Here is a 14,993-nt window from a genome sequence, read left to right on the forward strand (position 1 = left end):
TCTTGGGAGGTGGTAGGGGATGGGTGCAATAGACTATTTAAGAAAGTGTGAACTAACCCAGGCCAGAAAGGGAGCAAGTCACAGTTTTCATGCTGATTATTAAAGTTTACTGCACTTCCAGCTTAGGTGAGATAAAGAAATCCCATCTCCCCTCTTAAAAATAGCTTAGATAGAAATCATAGATAGAAATCTTTACATCTGGACTTTTGGAAAATATGATATTTCCTGATTTGGAAGAGTGCCAATCAAACTGAAATTACTTCCTTTACAGTTGTGAAAATCACAGCAACTAGAATATCATTAGGGGCATGACTGGCACTTGGGTCAGTGACATAGGGTGAGATGAAGAAGTATTTTTAGTACTTCATTGTCCTTATACTTATTTGAAATCCCAAAATGTGACTGAATAACAATCATAGCTCCTATCTTTAAAAATCTGTTCAAAGTTTGCAAGTGATATAGTATTGTTTAGTGTATTGAGATATGATTCTGGAGTCAGGAAAATTTGAGTTCAAGTTGTAACCTCATCACACACTGTCTATGGAACTCTGGTCAAGTAATTTAACTTCCCAGTGTCTCAGAAAAATTTCTGAGACTATGAGTAATAGAATATTTGCCAGTTCTCCTTGGTAGAGAGAATTTTCTTAAAAGTAGTGTCTAATACCATTGCAATTATTGGCTTAGTCTGGAGTGAGGAAGGGTTATAAAATGCTTGGCTCATAATGCCCTTTTGATAAAGATAATTTGAGTAGAAGAATCAGGATTTGACCCCAGTTTTCCTGCACTCCCTATTCAGGGCTCCAGGACAGGCTTTTCCTAGGATGCCATCCTGACATTTATGACTGAAACCATTAAAAAGACTGACATCTTGACAAGAGCATTGTTTAATGAGAAAAGTCACAAATCCATCCTTGGTCTGACACACGTTAGACAATTTTAGGTAAAGTGATTTGAAACCACAGCCTTTTTCTTTCTACCCACCCTTAAAGTATCAGGACAGATGTAGCAACCACTGCCCCAGCCTTTGTCCCATTTTTAGATGGTTCTGCCTTCATAGTAAGAAATGAGCTTCATCAGTTTAAAAGGAACATAAAAAGCAGGTATTTTGAGTGTTAATTGAGCTGTCGTAGGTTTCTAATTGTTGATTGACTGAATGATCATAAGAGTTCAGTTGTATATAGCTTCACATCAGAGATATGCTTATGAAAAACCACGAACAATTTGGAATGTATTCCCATTGACATACAGTGACTTTAGAGATTATGTTCTTTGATAATCAAACACTGTTCTGTAATTTAAATACTTTGGAGATCACTTTTAAAAAGCATATGAATATTTTCTTAAATTTAAAAGGAACTACTTTATGGCAGGATACAAAATAAATTCACATAAATCCTCAGCATTTTTATATATCACCAACAAAATGCAACAGCAAGAGATACAAAGAGAAATTCCATTCCAAACAAATGTTGAGAGTATAAAGTATTTGGGAATCCATCTACCAAAGAAAAGTCAGGAATTATATGAGCAAAATTACAAAACACTTGCCACAAAAATAAAGTCAGATTTAAATAATTGGAAAGACATTCAGTGCTCTTGGATAGGCCGAGCGAATATAATAAAGATGACAATACTCCCCAAACTAATCTATTTATTTAGTGCTATACCAATCAGACTCCCAGGAAACTATTTTAATGACCTAGAAAAAATAACAACAAAATTCATATGGAAGAATAAAAGGTCGAGAATTGCAAGGGAACTAATGAAAAAAAACTCAGATGAAGTTGGTCTAGGTGTACCTGATCTAAAGCTATATTATATAGCAGCAGTCACCAAAACCATTTGGTATTGGCTAAGAAATAGAACGGTAGATCAGTGGAACAGATTAGATACAAAGGACAAAAAAGGGTACATCTATAGCAATCTAATCTTTGACAAACCCAAAGATACCAACATTAGAGACAAAAATTCATTATTTGGAAAAAACTGTTGGGAAAACTGGAAATTAGTATGGCAGAAATTAGATATGGATCCACACTTAACACCATATACCAAGATAAGATCAAAATGAGTCCATGATTTAGGCATAAAGAATGAGATAATAAATAGATCAGAGGAACAGAGGATAGTCTACCTCTCAGACCTGTGGAGGAGGAAGGAATTTATGACCAGAGGAGAATTAGAGATCATTATTGATCACAAAATAGAAGATTTTGATTATATCAAACTAAAAAGTTTCTGTACAAACAATACTAATGCAAACAAGATTAGAAGGGAAGTAACAAATTGGGAAAACATTTTTACAGTTAAAGGTTCTGATAAAGGCCTCATCTCCAAAATATACAGAGAATGGACTTTAATTTATAAGAAATCAAGCCATTCTCCAATTGATAAATGGTCAAAGGATATGAACAGACAATTCTCAGATAATGAAATTGAAACTATATCCACTCATATGAAAGAGTGTTCCAAATCACTATTGATCAGAGAAATGCAAATTAATCCAACTCTGAGATACCACTACACACCTGTCAGATTGGCTAAGATGACAGAAACAAATAATGATGAATGTTGGAGGGGATGTGGGAAAACTGGGACACTGATGCATTGTTGGTGGAGTTGTGAAAGAATCCAACCATTCTGGAGAGCAATTTGGAACTATGCCCAAAAAGTTGTCAAACTGTGCATACCCTTTGACCCAGCATTGCTGTTATTGGGATTATATACCAAAGAAATACTGAAGAGTGGAAAGGGACCTGTATGTGCCAAAATGTTTGTGGCAGCTCTTTTTGTTGTAGCTAGAAACTGGAAGTTGAATGGATGTCCATCAATTGGAGAATGGTTGGGTAAATTATGGTATATGAAGGTTATGGAATATTATTGCTCTGTAAGAAATGACCAGCAGGAGGAATACAGAGAGACTTGGAGAGACATCAACTGATGCTGAGTGAAATGAATAGAACCAGAAGATCGCTGTACACTTCAATGCTGTATGAAGATGTATTCTGATGGAAGTGGATATCTTCAACATAAAGAAGATCCAACTCACTTCCAGTTGATCAATGATGGACAGAAACAACTACACCCAGAGAAGGAACACTGGGAAGTGAATGTAAATTGTTAGCCCTACTGTCTATCTACCCAGGTTACTTATACCTTCTGAATCTAATACTTAATGTGCAACAAGAAAATGGTATTTACACACATATATTGTATCTGGGTTATATTGTAACACATGTAAAATGTATGGGATTACCTGCCATCGGGGGGAGGGAGTGGAGGGAGGGAGGGGATAATTTGGAAAAATGAATACAAGGGATAATATTATTTAAAAAATTACTCATGCATATATACTGTGAAAAGAAATTCCAAATTTTAAAAAAAAGGAACTACTTTAGTAGTTTGAATTCTGGGTTTTGGGTGAGTTTGAATTTTTTTTTTTGTTAGGTGTTTTAAAAGCTGGGTGCCCCATAGTATCTCTAGTCATATTTATGACTATCTTTATCCTGGCTTTGACTAAGGATCTGAATGAGCATCCTGTTGTATTGAGAGAGTTGTTTTGCCTTAGGAGCTTTTGCTATTAGGTGGGAAAGAGGAATACTACTAGACTAAATCAATGCCCAACAATCATTGAAAGAAAACCTGACATATTTCATTGTATTATAGTTGGATAAAATTTCTAGAAAAAACAAAAATAGGGGTTGGAAAAAAAATATATATATTTTTAAAAACCTATGATTTCACTGAGAGTCTGAGAGTGCTTGGTAGGGCAAAAGCATAATGGTTAGGGTGTTGGCCTTAGAACTAGGGGTACCTGGGTTCAAGTCTCTGATTCTTACAGGCTGAATGAGACTAAATAAGTGTCAGCTTCTCAGAGGCTCCAGGATACCTGATGAACTGCCTATATTGTTAGAGTAAAATTCCTCACTAGTTTGTCTTGACAAAACAGGAGTACAGAAGTAACAACTCTACATGCAATAAAGAAGTCTCTCTTTCTCTCTCTGTCTCTCTATGTCTCTTTCTGTCTCTCTCTCTGTCTCTGTCTCTCTCTCTGTCTCTGTCTGTCTCTGTCTCTCTGTCTCTGTCTCTCTGTCTCTGTGTCTCTCTCTGTGTCTCTCTGTGTCTCTCTGTCTCTCTCTCTCTCTCTCTCTCTCTCTCTCTCTCTCTCTCTCTCTCTCTCTCTCTCATACACACAGACACACACCCAACACATATCCCAGAAGGTCTAGGGTTGTCTTTCTTTCCCTTTATCATACTTGTCCAGGACCAAACTCATGAATAAATAGATTACCTTTTCTTCCTTCTCTCCAAATACCTCCTCCATTAGCTCTGCCATGGAATCTGAGATTTCCACATTACTTTAGTCACTCATTTTAAAGTATAGAAATGCTATGCAGTAAAGGTAATACTGTGAACCATTATTTGCTATGAATGTCTTAGTTCAAATAAATTTATCAAATTCAATTCACAAATATTTATTAAACATTTACTAAGTATAAATTACTGTTTTGATTATTTTTGGTCTAGACATACCAAGAGTATAGGAAGCTCTTGGCAAGAAATTCCCTCTACCAATATCAGTGAGCACTGTCTGAGTTGCTTGGATTATTCAGAAATCATACAGCTGATGTGGACTTTATCTCAAGTCTTCATCACTGAGAATATCTCTCTCCATAAACTGCCACCCTGCCTCTCATCATATGGCCAAGATGTTAAAGATTCCTATTTTAGGAATTTATATTGTATATTAGGAGTGGGAGTGGTGTTGATAAGGGCATACTATATACACAAGTAACACAAAGTGTTTTCTCTTCCCACCCCCAAAATAATCCAAAAACATTTAAATGCTTAGTCTATCAGAAATTATACTTTTTTATTCTTTAAAAAATAATACAAAGTAATTTCAAATTAATATTAATAACAACAGATAGTATTTATATAGCGCCTTAATATTTGCAAGACTTTATAGATATTATCTCATTTGATCCTCAAAAGCCTGTGAGGTAGGTACTATTATTATCTCCATTTTACAGATGAGAAAGCTAAGGCACAGAACTTTTTAATTTTGAATATAATAAATGTCTGAGGAGGACTTAAACTCAGATAATCCTAAGTAGGAGTCCTGCACTCTATATGCAGTAAGTGCTAATAAGAGAGGTGGTGGTGATAGTGGAAAATCAGGAAATCAGAGGTAGCTGCCTGAATAGTCAATCACTCAGCAGTGCTCTAGGTACTTAGGACAGGTGAGTTTCTGTGAGAGGAAAGAGTGAATATACCAGGAGTCTGATACTGTGAGGGTTCTGAGTAGCCTTGGGACAGTGACTTCACCTGGTGGAGAATGGCCAAGACCAAGTAAAGCAAGCTACTGAAGACAGGCTTCACCTATTTTTGCCAAGGGATAGAACAGCTGTTAAGGTCTCTTATGAAACAGAGGGTTATCTGACCCAAGGCAGAATCCTATTACTTTTCTTCATCATGGGAAATGAAACAGAATATTTCTTTCATTCACTCAGTCTACCTTACTAGGCAAAGTGATTGGGTCTTGTTGTTACTTGCTGGAGCTGAAGAGCTCTTTTTATTTCCCTGGGACTCATTTCTGACTTTGGAACAATACTTTGTAGGACCAGAGGACTCTCAGGGATTTTCAGCATACTTCAAGAGAAACATACCCCTCTGTTGAGTTGATGGCACATTTTGAGGGATTTTTGGCAAAATGCTGGATGGGCAGCTGTTATAGCACCCTCCTGCAGGGAGTACATTTCCCACAGGGCACAGAGTCTGAGTATTGTTGACTTCCCTACTTCCCTACCCCCACTGGGTAAAGATTTACCCAGAGGGAGGCCCATTGCTATATAGATTTCATGGGGTTTCTGGAGATGAATTGGAGAAGCAGTTTGCTCTCTAGGACAGATGCTTCTATAGTTTTAATGGGTATTATTAGCCCTACTAATCAGGCATTTGGAGATTTGGTGAAAAACTAAACTCTAGGGAATGGAGAAAACATTTAGCAAATCAGGAACAATAAAAACCTGGAATGAGATCCTTGGGAATAACAGGATGAGCAAAAGAAAAATAAATAGCATGAGAAAAAAATGGAAAAGAGCAAAAATTAAAACTGAAGACTTAAAAAAATGACATATCTTTAGAATTCAACAAGCATGAAAAGTAAGCCTAACACTGTGCATAAGAATGAGAGAGGAGACAAATACTGAAATAAGAAGAGTAATAGCAAGGAAAAGGGCCAAATGAGTAATATGATACATTTTTTTAGTGAAAATGAGAGATTCAAATAATGAGAATTTCAAATAAGACTACTAGAAATGAAACCAATTTTAAAAGAAAATTAATGGACCAAATGCAACCAACAGAAAATGAGGTAATAGTTGGGGATAAAGACCATGAATAAAACAAATTCAGAGAGAAAGAAAGTAATTCTGCTGCTATGGCTGTCAGACAGTTGTGACAGGAGAGCTAAAGATGGACAATAAAAGAATAAGGCAGAAGAAAAAAATCCCTCATTCTCAAGTCATGTTACATTTACTCAATGGTGCATAACCTCAACTTCAGGCTGTTTATAATGAACATTTTGGGAGCTAAGGGGATCCTGATTTAGGCCAGAAAACAAGTATCACTTTTCTCTTTCTCCCTCCCTCTCTCTTGTAATGCTAAAGAAACTAAGGCAAGATAGAGATTAGAGAGTTATAATAATTTAATTTATTGGAGAGTTTAATTAATTGACTGTATTGGACTCTCATCTCCAAGTATTCAGTATTGAATGTGGGATTCAAAGATTCTTTATAGGTTTTGTTGACTAACAAAAACAATGACATAATGGGAGAGGCACCAAACATTCTGATGATGTCTAAGATAGAAGATCTTTATCCTTATCAAACACCCTGATGATTAAGAGGGAAGGGTGGTGTTGTAGCCTGGGGATTGGGGAAGAATAACTGAGGTAGGAAAATTTAGGGAAACTGAGTCAGGACAATAAAAGGGAACTGTGGCACAACACACACACTCTCTCCCTTCCTTCCTTCCTTCCTTCCTTCCTTCCTTCCTTCCTTCCTTCCTTCCTTCCTTCCTTCCTTCCTTCCTTCCTTCCTTCCTTCCTTCCTTCCTTCCTTCCTTCCTTCCTTCCTTCCTTCCTTCCTTCTCTACCTTTTTCTTTCCTTTGAAGTAGTGATATATAATTTTGCCAATGACTTTAGTTTGATGGCCTATCTCTTAAATGCTTCATTACAATGACTTTATTACTTCAAGCTAACATATATTGTTCTTCATGTCCAAAAAAAGAACTCATTTGTCTTCCACCAAACTGCTCCTCTTCTTAGGTTTCTGCTTCCTGTTATTTCTTACTCCCTAACCAATAAGTTACAAATGCCATGAATTTTACATTCTCAATATCTCTTGCATCTGTTCCTAGAACCACTATCTTTGCTCTCATCCTTATTACTTCTCACTTATACTATTAAAATAGCTTTCTATCTACCTCCAATACATCCTAAACAGTGATACTAGTTTAATCTTCCTAATGTACACATTATTGATCACATGACTCCTCTCCTCAAAAGCCTTCATAGAAAAACATTTATATATGCCTTTACTTTTAAGACCTTCTTTAATCTTTTCTAAATTTATTGTTCACCATTCCCTTATGCATATTATAATGTAGCCATACTATTACTTAATATCATTTTGCCCTTTCATGTCTTTATGCTTTTTGCCTACAGTATTATCTTTGCTTTTTGAACTTGTTTTCCAGACCCAGCTCAAATGCACATCACCTTGAATGAAGCTTTTTCTGTTCCATCCTTCCCCTAAGTCAAAAGTTATTTATATCTCTTAGGAACTCTCATAATGCATTTAGTATCTCTCCTAGGCACTCATCACATTCTACTTTATAATGTATATTTTTGTATGTTTTATTTTTCCTAATAAACTCTAAGCTTCTTTTTTAAAATTAATTTTATAATTATAACTTTTTTTGACAGTACATATGCATAGGTAATTTTTTTTCTTTTTTACTCCCTTCTGTTCCGAATTTTTCCCTCCTTCCCTCCACCCCCTCCCCTAGATGGCAGGCATTCCCATACATATTAAATATCTTATAGTATATATTATGTACAATATATATGTGCAGAACCGAATTTTGTTGTTGTTGCAAGGGAAGGATTGTATTCGCAAGGTAAAAATAATCTGGGAAGAGAAACAAAACAAACAAACAAACAAAAAAAACAATGCTCTCAGTTTACACTCATTTCCCAGTGTCCCTTTTCTGGGTGTAGCTGATTCTGTCCATCATTGATCAATTGGAATTGGATTAGCTCTTCTCTATGTTGAAGATATCCTCTTCCATCAGAATACATCCTCATATAGTATCATTGTTGAAGTGTATAATGATCTCCTGATTCTGCTCATTTCACTCAGCATCAGTTGATGTAAGTCTCTCCAAGCCTCTCTGTATTCCTCCTGTTGGTCATTTCTTACAGAACAATAATATTCCATAACCTTCATATACCATAATTTATCCAACCATTCTCCAATTGATGGGCATCCATTAATTTTCCAGCTTCTAGCCACTACAAAAAAGGCTGCCACAAACATTTTGGCACATACAGGTCCCTTTCCCTTCTTTAGTATTTCCTTGGGGTATAAGTCCAGTAGTAGCACTGCTGGGTCAAAGGGTATGCACAGTTTGATAACTTTTTGGGCATAATTCCAGATTGCTCTCCAGAATGGTTGGACTCTTTCACAACTCCACCAACAATGCATTAGTGTCCCAGTTATTCCCCATCCCCTCCAACATTCATCGTTATTTGTTCCTGTCATCTTAGCCAATCTGACAGATGTGTAGTGGTATCTCAGAATTTTCTTAATTTGCATTTCTCTGATCAATAGTGATTTGGAACACTCTTTCATATGAGTGGAAATAGTTTTAATTTCATCATCTGAAAATTGTCTGTTCATATCCTTTGACCATTTATCAATTGGAGAATGGCTTGATTTCTTATAAATTAAATTCAATTCTCTGTATATTTTGGAGATGAGGCCTTTATCAGAACCTTTAACTATAAAAATGTTTTCCCAATTTGTTACTTACCTTCTGATCTTGTTTGCATTAGTTTTGTTTGTGCAGAAACTTTTTAATTTGATGTAATCAAAATTTTCTATTTTGTGATCAATAATGATCTCTAGTTCTCCCTTGGACACAAATTCCTTCCTCCTTCACAAGTCTGAGAGGTAAACTATCCTATGTTCCTCTGATTTATTTATGATCTTGTTATTTATGCCTAAATCCTGGACCCATTTTGATCTTATCTTAGTATGTGGTGTTAAATGTGGGTCCATGCCTAGTTTCTGTTATACTAATTTCCAGTTTTCCTAGCAGTTTTTGTCAAATAATGAATTCTTATCCCAAAAGTTGGGATCTTTGGGTTTGTCAAACACTAGATTGCTATTTTTATTCACTATTTTTCCCTGTAAACCTAACCTTTCACTGATAACTCTAAGCTTCTTAAAAGTTTGGACCATACTTATTTACATTTGATTTCCCTTGAAATACTAAAAATACCTGAAATGTAGAAGGTATTAAATAAATTTTGATTTAAATGGATATTCCAATTTTTAGGAAAAAACTAAACAACCTTTCAACTTTAATTCCTTTTTAAATTTATTTTTGAGTAACCTTCTCAGGAGATAATTCCTTACTTTGTAATTGTATTTCTATAATTTTCTTAAAAGATTCTTTTAATATTTTAATAGTTCTTACAGCAAATATTCCACACAATTTAAAATTTAGTGTGATGGATAAAGGTGAAACAATATGCATGAAGATAGCCAATCAATGATGGAACATCAATAAATAGCAAAAAGTAATTTGGAAATTAGATTTGTAAAGACCCATAGACACAGAAGAAAAGAAGTATAGGAAAATTAATCTGAATTGATCTGACAATGAGGATGGGATCTAGTTAAAGTATAAGATTAATCTAAGTTTGAAATTTTTATTTCAGGCATAGTCTTAAAGAGGATGGGTACAAGTTTATTATTGTTCAGAACCTTGATTTAAATAAGACATAAGGGAAGAAGCAACTCATAGCACAAAAATAATACACAATTAACAAACACAGTGGCCACCATCAAACAATATACAATATACATCATCACCACCCTGAGGAAGCACCAACATTTCAATTCCTTGGCTGGGTGGACTCATGATCACAGGTATTCAGAGTCTTGAGTGGGAGCCATTGCTAGGCAAGCTGTACAAAACTTCCTAGCCCAAATCCTCACAGTCCCTTTCTACTAAAGGGTTTTTATAGGCTGAGAATAAAAAAGGCACTATGCTAAATATTCTATTTGATACATGATACTTGAGATGTAGCAGCCTTCCAGGTGCAAGATGCTCCATCACAAGAGGCCCACCAAAGAAAATATTTGTTCATTCCTTTAGGTGGATTATGTTTACTCCAGGAACTGACCAAGTTTCTGGGGTAAAAACAGATTTGCAAAAAAGGATACTCACAAAAAAGGAGGCCTTTCAACTTCTTTGTACTTTCTTGGTATTCCATCAGATAACTACAAGCCTGTTTTCATGTTCTCAGCAAAAAGTAACATAAAAGTTATGGCCAAGACTCATTTAAGATACCTTACTTATGAAATTAGTATGGCAGAAACTAGGCATGGACCCACATTTAACACTACATATTAAGATAAGATCAAAATGGGTCCAAGATTTAGGCATAAAGAATGAAATCATAAATAAATTGGAGGAACATGGGATGGTTTGCCTCTCATACTTGTGGAGGAGGAAGGAGTTTGTGTCCAAGGGAGAACTAGAGACCATTATTGATCACAAAATAGAAAATGTTGATTATGACAAATTAAAAAGTTTCTGCACAAACAAAACTAATGCAAACAAGATTAGAAGGTAAGTAACAAATTGGGAAAACATTTTTATAGTTAAAGGTTCTGATAAAGGCCTCATCTCCAAAATATACAGAGAATGGACTTTAATTTATAAGAAATCAAGCCATTCTCCAATTGATAAATGGTCAAAGGATATGAACAGACAATTTTCAGATGATGAAATTAAAACTATTTCCACTCATATGAAAGAGTGTTCCAAATCACTATTGATCAGAGAAATGCAAATTAAGACAACTCTGAGATATCATTACACACCTGTCAGATTGGCTAAGATGACAGGAACAAATAACGATGAATGTTGGAGGGGCTGTGGGAAAACTGGGACACTAATGCATTGTTGGTGGAGTTGTGAAAGAGTCCAACCATTCTGGAGAGCAATCTGGAATTATGCCCAAAAAGTTATCAAACTGTGCATACCCTTTGACCCAGCAGTGCTACTACTGGACTTATACCCCAAGGAAATACTAAAGAAGGGAAAGGGACCTGTATGTGCCAAAATGTTTGTGGCAGCCTTTTTTGTAGTGGCTAGAAACTGGAAAATTAATGGATGCCCATCAATTGGAGAATGGTTGGATAAATTATGGTATATGAAGGTTATGGAATATTATTGTTCTGTAAGAAATGACCAACAGGAGGAATACAGAGAGGCTTGGAGAGACTTACATCAACTGATGCTGAGTGAAACGAACAGAACTAGGAGATCATTATACACTTCAACAATGATACTGTATGAGGATGTATTCTGATGGAAGTGGATATCTTCAACATAGAGAAGAGCTAATCCAATTCCAATTGACCAATGATGGACAGAATCAGCTACACCCAGAAAAGGGACACTGGGAAATGAGTGTAAACTGAGAGCATTGTTTTTTTTTTTGTTTGTTTGTTTGTTTTGTTTCTTTTCCCAGATTATTTTTACCTTGCAAATACAATCCTTCCTTTGCAACAACAACAACAAAATTCGGTTCTGCACATATATATTGTACATAATATATACTATAAGATATTTAATATGTATGGGAATGCCTGCCATCTAGGGGAGGGGGTGGAGGGAAGGAGGGGAAAAACTCGGAACAGAAGGGAGTACAAGGGATAATGTTGTAAAAAAAACTACCTATACATATGTACTGTCAAAGAAAATGTTATAATTATAAAAATTAATTTAAAAAAAGTTCAAAAAACATACCTTACTCACTAGGATTCCTTACATAAAGGTATAGAATATTTATTATAGATGAATTTGCCAAATCTAAAATCCATTTTCCTCAAATCCAAATGTTGGCTAAAATTGATTTGCAAGTTATTTTTGCTATGTCTAAAAGTTGGTTATGTTTCAGTATTTTCAAGGAGCTATAATGGTATGGGTACTACACTGAACTATATTGCAAACACTCTATAACTCAATATAAAATCTTTGAAAGTTGCTGTCTCTGGAAAAAAAAACCATCACCTTGCACTAAAGCTAGTATGAACCTCTAAATTTAACTAGGGTTGGAACTTGGTGATCTGAGGCCACCATATGATAGCTTGAGAAAATCTGCCAAAACTTGACCTCTACTAGCATAGACTTTATGTGTCCATACCATATTGAAATATTGGAGCAAAACTTTGGTGAAAAGAACTGTCAACTGATATGTCACAATTTTATTTCTAAACTTCTGAAAAGATATTTGTGTAACTAAAAGGAAGTGATTTTGGAAGAGTTAATCCTGTGGTTCTAAGCAGTTTCTTTGGTACCATGGACAGCACTATGAGCAGGAATCTTTATTTTGTGTTTGGTTTGGTTTAATTTCATTCCTACCCACCTAATTTGTTCTTTTAATCCGACCTGTATTTAGTTTTCTTCTTACACTTACCTCTAGTATTATTGCCATAGAGACTAGCCTAATCATTTCTTTTTGGTTAGGGAATATCTTCAATTTGTATCTCCATTGCCTAGCAAGCATATGGTAAATCAACACTTGAATGGTACCCATTCATTAATTCAGAAAAACTTCATGAGCTAGAAGACTGCTACATGGAATAGCCAATTGAGTGCTGGATTTAGATTCCAGAAGACCTGAATTCTACTCTTGTCTCAGACATTTACTAGCTATTTGAGTCTGGGAAAGACAGTGAGTTCTTTCAGCCTCCTTTTCCTCATCTGCTATAAGACTCAAATGACATACTATAAACAAATCACTTTGCAAACCTAAAAGAAATAATGGTAATAATGATTTTGTTTGCTTTTTCTGGCAAATACACTCTTTTCTACTATTCTTGTTTCCCTAGCTCTGTTGATGGTAATGGCCTTATTTGATCATCTTTCTTCTGGCTCTCTTTTGGGGAGACAATTTCATTTTAGAGTTGGGTGTCTTCTAAGCTACTAGATCTATACTTGGGGTTGTTTGATGTTTACACAGAGTCAATTTGATTAGTAGATAGAGGAGTGAAAAGCCACTAGAATTAGCAGATGAATTATAGGGCCTACATCTTGATACTAGGCAGGCTAAGGATACAATCCCTTCAGTCTTAGTACAAATGCCATTTTGCATTTTGAGATCTTCTAAGCCAGTGGTGGGTGACAGCTTTGGTCATTGCCTATCTTTATCATAACAGCCTCTCGGCACTTGTGTTGCTTCTGAAGCTCATAATGGCCTTGAAATGCTAAGCACAATTAAAAGTTTTATCTTCAAACCTAGCTGACAGTTCACATCTGGGTAAAAGCACTTTCCACCCTGAAAAACTTCAGATTATAACATTCAAAGAAGTTAGTGCCACTTTCTATGCATGAGTGTGCATCTTATGACTGTGTCCTGATCCCAGAGTTAACAGGGTTACTGTCATATCAAAATTACTTTAAAATGTAATGTTTTTAGGAATCAGTAGAGTGTAATGGAAAGAATATTAGACTAGAAATTAGAATTCATAGGTTTTAATCTCAGTTTCGCTATCATCTAGCTGTGTGGCTTAAATGATTCTCTTCATAAAATAAAGAAGTTGAATTAAAGGATCTAGATGATTTTTAATTTTAGTATTTTATGATGGTATATATGAAATATTTCTACATTTGAATTTTAATTTTCAACAAACAAGCATTTATTTTCTTTCCCTTTCACCTTCTCATCACTGAGGAAAAAACCTCCAAACCAAACCATCATAACAAATAAGCATAGTCAAGCAAACCAAGTTTCCACATTGGCCTTATTAAAAAGATATGTGTCTTTGAATTATTGACCCTCTTTGTAATTTGTATTTCTCTATTAGCATCTATAGATTTGTTTGGGTCCAGAGAGAGTTAACATGCTAAGTAGAAAGAACACTGATTCTAAATAGAAAAAATTTGAGCTCAGATTACCTTTCTGGCAGTTGCTGTCTGTATGATAATTGGTAAGTCCTTTAATGTTCCCAGGCCTCTTTTTCCTCATTTGTAGAATGAAGGAATTGGATAAGATAGTTTCTGAGGTCCCATCTAGCTCTAGATCTAAAATGCAAATGATCTAGTTATCAGAGAATGCAGTGTTATGCCACAGTTCCCTTTTACTATCCTGCCTCAGTTTCCCTAAATTGCCTTGCCTCGGTTTCCCTAAATTGTTCTGCCTCAGTTCCTAAGTGTTCTGCTCAATCCTGCAATACCATCCCTCCCTCCTAATCATCATGATCCAGATAAGGACATAAACTTTCTGTCTTAGACATTATGACCTCAGATCTTCTTTACTTATCAGAATGTTCAGTGCTTCCCCCATTCTGTCATTGTTCTTTTTGATTCCAACTTATCAGAATGTCTGGTGTCTCCCCAATCCTGTCAGAACTGGACTGATAGTCTGTTCCCACTCTCAATGCTCTGGTTCTTCTCCTGCCTCAGTCTACCCCAGTCGCTTGGAGCCACATGTGTGTATATATATATATATATATATATATATATATATATATATATATATATATATATATTTCATGGGAAGCACACATTAGCTGCTGGATTCTTGGAGCTCATTCAGCCCTGGATCCAAACCATGGATCCATTTGGTTCTAGCACAATCTCTTCCTCTCAAATAAAATATTAAAAACTCTCTAATCTCTATCTT

The 14,993-nt window shown here is 35.4% G+C and overlaps 1 long non-coding RNA gene across 1 annotated transcript in view; it reads left to right on the forward strand.

Annotated features, from left to right (window-relative positions):
• Positions 1 to 14,993, forward strand: part of LOC141550198 (uncharacterized) — a 235,030-nt gene that overhangs the window by 129,250 nt on the left and 90,787 nt on the right. The window lies entirely within an intron of this gene.

The sequence above is a fragment of the Sminthopsis crassicaudata genome, chromosome 1, assembly GCF_048593235.1.
Source record: "Sminthopsis crassicaudata isolate SCR6 chromosome 1, ASM4859323v1, whole genome shotgun sequence".
In the NCBI taxonomy this organism is placed as follows: domain Eukaryota; kingdom Metazoa; phylum Chordata; class Mammalia; order Dasyuromorphia; family Dasyuridae; genus Sminthopsis; species Sminthopsis crassicaudata.